This window comes from Jaculus jaculus, chromosome 19, assembly GCF_020740685.1.
Source record: "Jaculus jaculus isolate mJacJac1 chromosome 19, mJacJac1.mat.Y.cur, whole genome shotgun sequence".
NCBI lineage: Eukaryota > Metazoa > Chordata > Mammalia > Rodentia > Dipodidae > Jaculus > Jaculus jaculus.
Genome location: NC_059120.1, coordinates 28,002,677 through 28,012,957, shown reverse-complemented (window position 1 = coordinate 28,012,957; position 10,281 = coordinate 28,002,677). Strand labels below are relative to the sequence as shown.

Sequence of the window (10,281 nt, the reverse complement as noted above, 5' to 3'; positions counted from 1 at the left end):
GGGAAACAATGGCATGAGCAGAAGGTGGACATCACCCTCTGGCCAACATAAGAATGACCACAGCAACAGGAGGGTGTGCCAAACACTGGCATGGGGAAACTGGCTATAAAGCCCATAAGCCCACCCTCAACAATACACTCCCTCCAGGAGGCATTAATTCCCAAATATCCATCAGCTGGGAACCTAGCATTCAGAACACCTAAGTTTATGGGGGACACCTGAATCAAACCACCACAGGAGGTATAGAAATTTTCTTTCTGAAGATGGCATCGTAGGTACAACGCCAAAGCAGCCTAGGGGGGAAAAAGACCAAAAAGCTCAGCAAAATACACGCTTTTACTAAAAAGTGTGTTGTATAGGAAATTGAGGCGGCAGCGGAGAAGTAGAAGAGTTATAGAGCATCCAGAGCCCGCACAGGCGGGAAAAGTGGCTCCAGCGGCTCAGGCAGCTCGGCCAAACGCCGCAGCCGTGGCGCAGCAGAAAACCGCCAGACCAGCTTGAGCCGCAGGAAAAGCCAGGTGCGGGATTTTCCCCTCACACTGTGCTCTCCGCAACTCTGGAAACGTGAGGGGAGAGCGGCAGCGAGCAGCGGAGGAGAAGACCGCGAGGTATAACACGTGGAGCAGCGAGACAACCAGAGCAGCCGTGGCTCCCTCGCCTCCCCCACCACCTGAACCCAGCTCCAGCGAACACAGCAGTGGCCCGGGACCCGGCCACGCCAACTTGGGCTGACAGCGGGACCCAAGCAGGAGCAGAGTTCGGCAGCAACTTCAGCGGCTCCAGCACCGGTACCAGCGGCCCCAGCAGCAGCGGACCCAGGAGCGGCAGCGGTGGCAGATCCCGCAGCAGCGGCTTCGGGGGGAGCAGCGGCGGTGGTCACGGCAGCGGCAGCTTCAGCAGCGGTGGTGGCTCCAGTGGTGGCAGCTATGGGAGCAGCAGAGGCAGCAGCAGCGGCTCGGTTTGCCCCGTAGGAAAAGCAAGTGCCCAGCTCCAGAAATCAGATCAGCAGCCCGACGACCCAGGCAGCAACTTGACTGAGACCAAAATCACCCAAGGTAACTGGGATTGCACCAGGGAAGGGTCTCACTTGGTCACAAGCTGACTTGGATCCCTCAACAGACCAGAAATCTAAACCTCTTTGTTGATAGAAGATCTGGTCATTATAATAACTACTCTTGCATACATACTCGGGGCTGTTTTTGATTGAATGTGTACAGTGTTTAGTTAAATTTTAGAATCTACCTGTATTTTATTCCACTCAGCCTGCTTGAATACTCCTATAGCAGTGAAACTCAACCCCTAAGAACATCTTTGTAGATACTCTGAGAGTCTTAAGAGCCACACCTAATACCTTAAGGTCCTACCCTGAAAATATATTACATCAAATCAATTGATACAGCTAAGAATACACAGCTAGCTAGAAAATCAAAGCATTAACTTAATCCAAGATGCAAAAATATATACATTATAACACAAGAAACACTAAAAAGCAAGATGATATAAATCCACCTAAAAGTATTAATGCATCAGAAATGTCCTCCAGTGAGAAAGAGTTAGAGGAAATGCCTGAGAAAGAGTTCAAAAGAATAATTATAAATATGTTCAAAGAGGTCAAAGAACACATGAAAACAATCAAGGAAGAAATCAAAGAGGAAATCAAAGGAATCAAAGAAGAGGCAGGACACCAATTTAATGAAATAAAGAAGGCAATACAAGACATAAATAGGGAAATAGAAATAATAAAGAAAAACCAGTCAGAATTACTAGCAATGAAGAACACAGTTAATGAAATAAAAAACTCTGTAGAAAATCTCACCAGTAGGATGGATGAGGGAGAGGACAGAATATCTAAGCTAGAAGACCAGGTGGCAGACCTAATGCAGTCCAACAAAGAGAAAGACAAACTTATAGAAAAGTATGAGTGGGAATTTCAAGATATTCGGGACACTATGAAAAGATGAAATATAAGAATTCAGGGCATAGTAGAAGGAGAAGAACTCCACTCCAGAGGCATAGTAGGCATCTTCAACAAAATCATAGAGGAAAATTTTCCCCAAATTGGGAAAGAGGTGCCAATACAGATACAGGAAGCCTTTAGAACCCCAGCCAGACAAAACCCAGAAAGAACCTCCCCTCGCCATATTATAATCAAACTTCCAAACACACAAACCAAAGAAAAAATATTGAAAGCAGTTAGAGAGAAAAATCAAGTTACCTACAAAAGCAAGCCCATCAGGATTACAGCAGATTATTCAACACAAACATTTAAAGCCAGAAGGGCTGGGAGTGATATATTTCAAGTTCTGAAAGATAACAACTGTCAACCAAGGTTACTTTATCCTGCAAAGTTATCCATTCAAATAGATGGAGAAATAAAGACATTCCATGACAAAAGCAGGTTAAAGGAGTATTTGAAGACAAAACCAGCTCTACAGAAAATACTTGATAGAATCCTCCATGCTGAACAAAAGGAAAAGCACAAATATAAGGAACCTAGAAAAAACAAGCTATACTCAAATACCAGTTAACAGAAGAGAGCACAGATAGAACCAGTAACACACACACACACAAAAAAATGGCAAACATAAATACACACCTTTCAATAATATCTCTTAATATCAACGGTCTCAATGCCCCAACGAAAAGACATAGATTTGCAGACTGGGTTAAAAAGCAGGATCCTACAATTTGTTATCTCCAAGAAACTCACCTTTCTACAAAGGATAGACATTATCTTAGGGTGAAAGCTTGGAAGACGGTGTTTCAAGCAAATGGGCCTAGAAAACAAGCAGGGGTTGCTATCCTAATATCAGACAGGGTAGACTTTAGTCCGACATTAGTCAAGAAAGATAAGGAAGGTGACTTTATATTGATTAAGGGCACACTCCAACAGGAGGACATTACAATCCTAAACATATATGCACCTAACATGGGGGCTCCCAAATTCGTCAAACAAACACTATTAGAACTAAGGTCACAGATAACACCAAACACAGTGGTGGTGGGTAACTTTAACACCCCACTCTCATCAATTGACAGGTCATCCAGGGAAAGAATAAGCAGAGAGGCATCTGGAGTAAATGAGGTCATAGAAGGAATGGACCTAACAGATATATACAGGACATTTCATCCAAAGGCTGCAGAATATACATTCTTTTCAGCAGCACATGGAACCTTCTCTAAAATAGACCATATATTAGGACATAAAGCAAATCTTAACAAATTCAGGAAAATTGAAATAATTCCTTGCATTCTATCTGACCACAATGGAATTAAACTACAAATCAGTAGCAATAAAGGCTATAGAGCATACACAAAATCATGGAAACTAAACAATACACTACTAAATGATGAGTGGGTCAATGAAGAAATCAAAAAAGAAATCAAAAAATTTATAGAGTCAAATGATAATGAGAACACAACATACCAAAATCTCTGGGACACAATGAAGGCAGTTCTAAGAGGTAAATTTATAGCCTTAAGTGCCTATATTAAGAAATTAGAAAGGTCGCAAGTAAACAACCTAATGCTTCGCCTTAAAGCCTTGGAAAAAGAAGAACAAGGCAAACCTAAAATTAATAGACGGGAAGAAATAATAAAGATTAGGGCAGAAATTAATGAAATAGAAACAAAAAGAACAATCCAAAGAATTAATGAAACAAAGAGTTGGTTCTTTGAAAGGATAAACAAGATTGATAAACCCTTAGCAAATCTGACCAAAAGAAAGAGAGAAGAGACACAAATTAATAAAATCAGAGATGAACAAGGCAACATCACAACAGATTCCAGAGAAATTCAAAAAATCATAGGGACATACTACAAAAGCATATACTCCACAAAGTATGAAAATCTGAAAGAAATGAATGATTTCCTTGATCTATATGACCTACCTAAATTAAATCAAAATGAGATTAATCACTTAAATAGACCTATAACAAACATGGAGATCCGAACAGTTATCAATAATCTCCCAACTAAAAAAAGCCCAGGCCCGGATGGATTCACTGCTGAATTTTACCAGATTTTTAAGGAAGAGCAAACACCATTGCTTCTTAAGCTTTTCCAGGAAATAGAAAACCAGGCAAAGATAGAACAAAAAAAGAAAATTACAGACCAATCTCCCTCATGAACATAGATGCAAAAATTCTCAACAAAATATTGGCAAACAGAATACAAGAATATATCAAAAAGATCATTCACCCTGACCAAGTAGGCTTTATCCCAGAGATGCAGGGATGGTTCAACATACACAAATCTATAAATGTAATACATTACATAAATGGGTTGAAGGACAAAAATCACATGGTCATCTCATTAGATGCAGAGAAAGCATTTGACAAAATCCAACATCCCTTCATGATAAAAGTCCTACAGAGACTGGGAATAGAAGGAACATATCTCAATATAATAAAGGCTATTTATGAGAAGCCTACAGCCAACATATTACTAAATGGGGAAAAACTGGAAGCTTTTCCACTAAAATCAGGAACAAGACAAGGGTGTCCACTGTCCCCACTTTTATTTAATATAGTTTTGGAAGTCTTAGGCATAGCAATAAGGCAAGAGACACACATAAAAGGGATACAAATTGGAAAGGAAGAAATCACGTTATCATTATTTGCAGATGACATGATTCTATACATAAAGGACCCTAGAGACTCTACTAGCAAGCTGTTAGAGCTGATCAAAACCTACAGCAATGTAGCAGGATACAAAATAAATACACAGAAATCAGTAGCCTTCATATATGCTAACAACAAACACACAGAGGATGAAATCAGAGAATCACTCCCATTCACAATTGCATCAAAAAAAATAAAATACCTTGGAATAAACCTAACTAAGGAAGTAAAGAATCTATACAATGAGAACTTTAAAACACTCAAGCGAGAAATTGCAGAAGACACTAGAAAGTGGAGAAACATCCCTTGTTCCTGGATTGGAAGAATCAATATCGTGAAAATGGCAATCTTACCAGAAGCAATCTACACATTTAATGCAATCCCTATCAAAATTCCAAAGGCTTTCTTCATGGAAATAGAAAAAACAATCCAAAAATTCATTTGGAATCACAAAAAACCTCGAATATCTAAAATAATACTGAGCAACAAAAAAAGAGGCTGGTGGTATCACCATACCTGATTTTAACCTATACTACAGAGCCATAGTAACAAAAACAGTACTGGCACAAAAACAGACATGTAGATCAGTGGAACAGAATAGAGGACCCAGATGTAAGCCCAAGTAGCTCTAACCACCTGATATTTGACAAAAATGCCAAAAATACTCATTGGAGAAGAGACAGCCTCTTCAGCAAATGGTGTTTTGAAAACTGGATAAATATCTGCAGAAGGATGAAAATAGATTCTTCTCTCTCGCCATGCACAAGAATTAAGTCCAAATGGATTAAAGACCTTAACATCAGACCAGAAACTTTGAAACTGCTAGAGGAAAAAGTAGGGGAAACCCTTCAACATATTGGTCTTGGCAAAGACTTTCTGAATACAACCCCAATTGCTCAGGCAATAAAACCACAGATTAACCACTGGGACCTAATGATATTTTGCACTGCAAAGGACACAGTGAAAAAAGCAAAGAGGCAACCTACAGAATGGGAAAAAATCTTCGCCAGCTATATATCTGATAGAGGATTAATATCTAGGATATACAAAGAACTCAAAAAGTTAAATAATAAGGAATCAAACAAGCCAATCAAAAAATGGGCTATGGAGCTAAATAGAGAGTTCTCAAAGGAAGAAATACGAATGGCATATAAGCATCTAAAAAAATGTTCTACATCACTAGCCATCAGGGAAATGCAGATTAAAACTACATTGAGATTCCATCTCACTCCTGTCAGATTGGCCACCATCATGAAAACAAATGATCATAAATGTTGGCGGGGATGTGGAAAAAAAGGAACCCTTCTTCACTGCTGGTGGGAATGCAATCTGGTCCAGCCATTGTGGAAAACAGTGTGGAGGTTCCTAAAACAGCTAGAGATTGATTTACCATATGACCCAGCTATAGCGCTCCTAGGCATATATCCAAAGGACTCATCTCATTTCCTTAGAAGTACATGCTCAACCATGTTTATTGCTGCTCAATTTATAATAGCTGGGAAATGGAACCAGCCTAGATGACCCTCAACAGATGAGTGGATAATGAAGATGTGGTACATTTATACAATGGAGTTCTACTCAGCGGTAAAGAAAAATGAAGTTATGAAATTTGCAGAAAAATGGATGGACCTGGAAAGTATTATACTAAGTCAGGTAACCCAGGCCCAGAAAGCCAAGCGCCACATGTTCTCTCTCATATGTGGATCCTAGCTACAGATGACTGGGTTTCTGCGTGTGAATGAAAGTACTTAGTAGCAGAGGCCAGTAAGTTGAAAAGGAGACATAAAGGGTGGAGAAAGGAAGGGAGGAGGATACTTAATAGGTTGATATTGTATATATGTAATTACAATGATTGTAATGGGGAGGTAATATGATGGAGAATGGAATTTCAAATGGGAAAGTGTGGGGGTGGGGAGGGAGGGAATTACCATGGGATATATTTTATAATCATGAGAAATGTTAATAAAAATTTAAAAAAAAAAAAAGAAATTTTCTTTCTGCGAATGCTTCCTCTTTTCTTACTGTTTTCTTAACCCTATGATTACACATGGTGATCTTGTAGTGTGGTTTCCTGAGGAGACATCAGCAAATATCTATTTATCCAGACAGGGCATCAGCAACAGACCCAAAAAAGGAATATATCAAGTACAACTTGTTGAACCAATGAGTTCGTTGTGCTTACACAGCCTGTGTGAGGCCAAAGCAACTCTATTGTAAAGTAACAAACCATTGTGGATGATTACTTTGTGGAAACTGCCTCTGGGCATCCACTTCTGAGTTAACCTTCCACTTCCTGTGTAATTTCCCTCTCTAGCATCTCCTAAGATTACTTAAGCTGGGGAGGGCGCAGAGGCATGATGGCCGGAATCCCCAATGAAAACCCCGTCCTCTGTCCTGTAGGGAATGTCAAGACCTCCAGGAATGTTGTTATAGACATTGCTACCATTGAATTGGTCTGTTCAATTATTTGTCATGGCTACATGGCCAAAGAAATCTCTACTCCACAATATGGGATCTTGCACAGATGTCCACTAATAAAAGTATTAAAATAGATCATAACTGTAAACTCCTCCCAAAAAAGTAATCTCCAAACCCAAATGATTTGTGTCAAATTAGGGGAGCATAGGAATCATTTCAAGCTAAACACATTTCAAAATATTACAGCCTGACTCATTTCCTGTCTTGGAAGGAATGGTATAGATTCAGTATCTATCTATACTGCGTATTAACAATTCGGTGGGTTGTATTTCATGGCCTTTAATTTTTTAAAATATACTTCATTTGACATCGCCACCTTTAAAATTCTATAAATTTCTTCTTCTTTCCTTTCTTCTTCCTTCTCCTCCTCCTTTTCTTTTTCTTTTCTTTTCTTTTTTTTTTTTTTTGTTTGTTTTTCAAGGTGGGGTTTTGCTCTAGCACAAGCTGATGTGAAATTTACTGTTATGTAGTCTCAAACAGAGCAATTCTCCTACCTCAGCCTCCTGAGTGCTGAGGTTAAAGGTGTGTGCCACCATGCTCCTGAGACAGAGACAGAGGGAAATAGAGAGAATGAATGAGCAATCCAGGGATGATGCATGTGCCACTTTGTGCATTTGGCTTTACATGGGTACTGGGGAATCCAACTAGGGTTGTTAGATTTTGCAGGCAAGCCCCTTAATTGATGAGCCATTTCTTCAAATTCACTTTTTAATGAAAACCATGTGATGGCTACAGTCAAATTTTGCCATTATTTAAATTTTTCAACTTCTTATTGGTAAGTTTTTTTTCCATATTATAGTGTAAATGTTCCTCTTTCATACTTTCATATGCTCTCATTAATTAAAGTGGAATGTCTCTAGTGTGGATGTCTCAGCATTAATCCTGTTTAACACCAAAACTAATGGAAGACTGCTTAGAATCTTTAATCTTACTAATTAGAAAACTATATACTTTTCATAGTCATCTAGTATATAGCTAGAATTTAATAATTTTGTTTTCTTTAAATTATATTTTTCTAAAAAAGTATTTTATTTTGCATTTACAGAAGTCATAGAAGACTTAAAATTTTTTTTTAACTTATTTATTTGAGAGTGACAGAGAGAGGAAGAGGCAGAGAGAGAGAGAGAGAGAGAGAGAGAGAGAGAAGGGGCACGCCAGTGCCTCCAGCCACTGAAAACGAAATCCAGATGTATGCGCCCCCTTGTGCATCTGGCTAACGTGGGACATGGGGAACCCAGCCTCAAACCAGGGTCCTTAGGCTTCACACACAAGCGCTCAACCGCTAAGCCATTTCTCCAGCCCCGACAGAGGACTTTTAAATAAATTTGTTTCATACAAGAAGTGAATTTAAGAATAAGAAATGAGGCCCCAGTCAGTGAGCCGCCGCCGAGGACTCAGCTGCCTCCCCCTGGAGCCCCCTCGCTTCCCGACGCTCCATCCCCCCTGCCAGCCTTCTCCCGCAGCCGCCTTCTGCAGGCCGTTTCCACCGAGGAAAAGGAATCGTGTCGTATGTCCAGAACCTCCACTCTTTCGACCCCTTTGCTGATGCAAGTAAGAGTGATGACCTGCTTCCTGCCGGCACTGAGGATTATATTCATATAAGAATTCAACAGAGGAACGGCAGGAAGACCCGGACTACTGTCCAAGGGATCGCTGATGATTACGATAAAAGAAACTAGTGAAGGCGTTCAAGAAGAAATTTACCTGCAATGGTACTGTAATTGAACATCCAGAATATGGAGAAGTGATTCAGCTACAGGGTGATCAGCGCAAGAACATATGCCAGTTCCTAATAGACATTGGACTGGCTAAGGACCATCAGCTGAAGGTTCATGGGTTTTAAGTGCTTGTGGCTCTCTGAAGTATAAGTGAGGATTTCCTTGCAATGAGTAGAATGTCCCTTCTGTCCCTTGTCACAAGTTTAAAAACCTCACAGCTTGTATAATGTAACCATTTGGAGTCCGCTTTTAACTTGGACTAGTGTAACTTCATGCAATAAACTGAAAAGAGCCAAAAAAAAAAAAAAAAGAATAAGAAATGAAACAAGGGTTGGAGAAATAACTCAGTAACTAAGGCACTTGCCTGCAAAGTTTAATGGGTTTAATTCCCCAGTGCCCATGTAAGCCAGAAGCACAAAGTAGTGTATGCATCTGGAGTTTGTTTTCCATAGCTAGAGGTCCTACTGTGTCCATACTCAAGCACTTTCTAACATCTATCTATCTATGTTTCTATCTATCTATCTATCTATCTATCTATCTATCTATCTATCTATCCATCCATCCATGTATCTATCTATCTATCTATCTATCTATCTATCTATCTATCTATCTATCATCTATCACCTGTCTACTCTATCTCTGCTTGCAAAAAAATTAAGTAATTTTAAAAAAAGAAATGAGGGCTGGAGAGATGGCTTAGCAGTGAAGGTACTTGTATATGAAGCCTAAGTAACCAAGTTCCATTCCCCAGTACCCATGAAAGCCACTTGCCTCAAATGGTATGTACATCTGCAGTTAGTTTGCAGTGGCTGGGGGTTCTTGTGCACCTATACTAACTCTACATACCTACCTTTCTCTCTAATAAATAAATAAGATTTTTTTAAAAAAGGAAAGGAATCAAGATGATACATGTGACACAAATCATAAACTAAACAGGCACATGTATAAGTTTGGGAAATGAAACTATGATTCCTACCATTTCAACATAATTGCAAAACATTGCTGCTATTTTTTTTGGGGGGGGCTATTTGCAATCGTTAGGACTTTACTATAATTGTCCTTTAACTAGTAAATCCCTCTCACCATTTCCACTTGATAAACTCCTATTCATTCTTCAAAACTAAACTTCTGGCCAGGCCAGAATTTAGGATCCAGAGGTACTGGGGTCACTGGGAGTTTGAGGCCAGTCTGGGACTACAGATCGAGTTCCAGACAATCCTGTGTTAGAATGAGGCCCTGCCTCAAAAGAACAAAACAAAACAAAAAAAAAACTAAACTTAATAACTTAATATCTGTATACCCCTTCATTTGTGAAGCTTTTCCATATTTTAACCAATTATGCCTTGTTGATGAAACTTATCAAACCTTATTACAAATATTTATTCAAGTATCAAATGAATTAATTTTTACAAATTTTTAAGAAAAGAATTATTCATATCCATAAAATAGGAGATTGTTTTATG

The 10,281-nt window shown here is 39.4% G+C and overlaps 1 pseudogene; it reads left to right on the top strand.

Annotated features, from left to right (window-relative positions):
• The first annotated feature begins 6,979 nt into the window (after window positions 1-6,979).
• Window positions 6,980-9,118, top strand: LOC101596543 (annotated as a pseudogene).
• The last annotated feature ends 1,163 nt before the right edge of the window (window positions 9,119-10,281 follow it).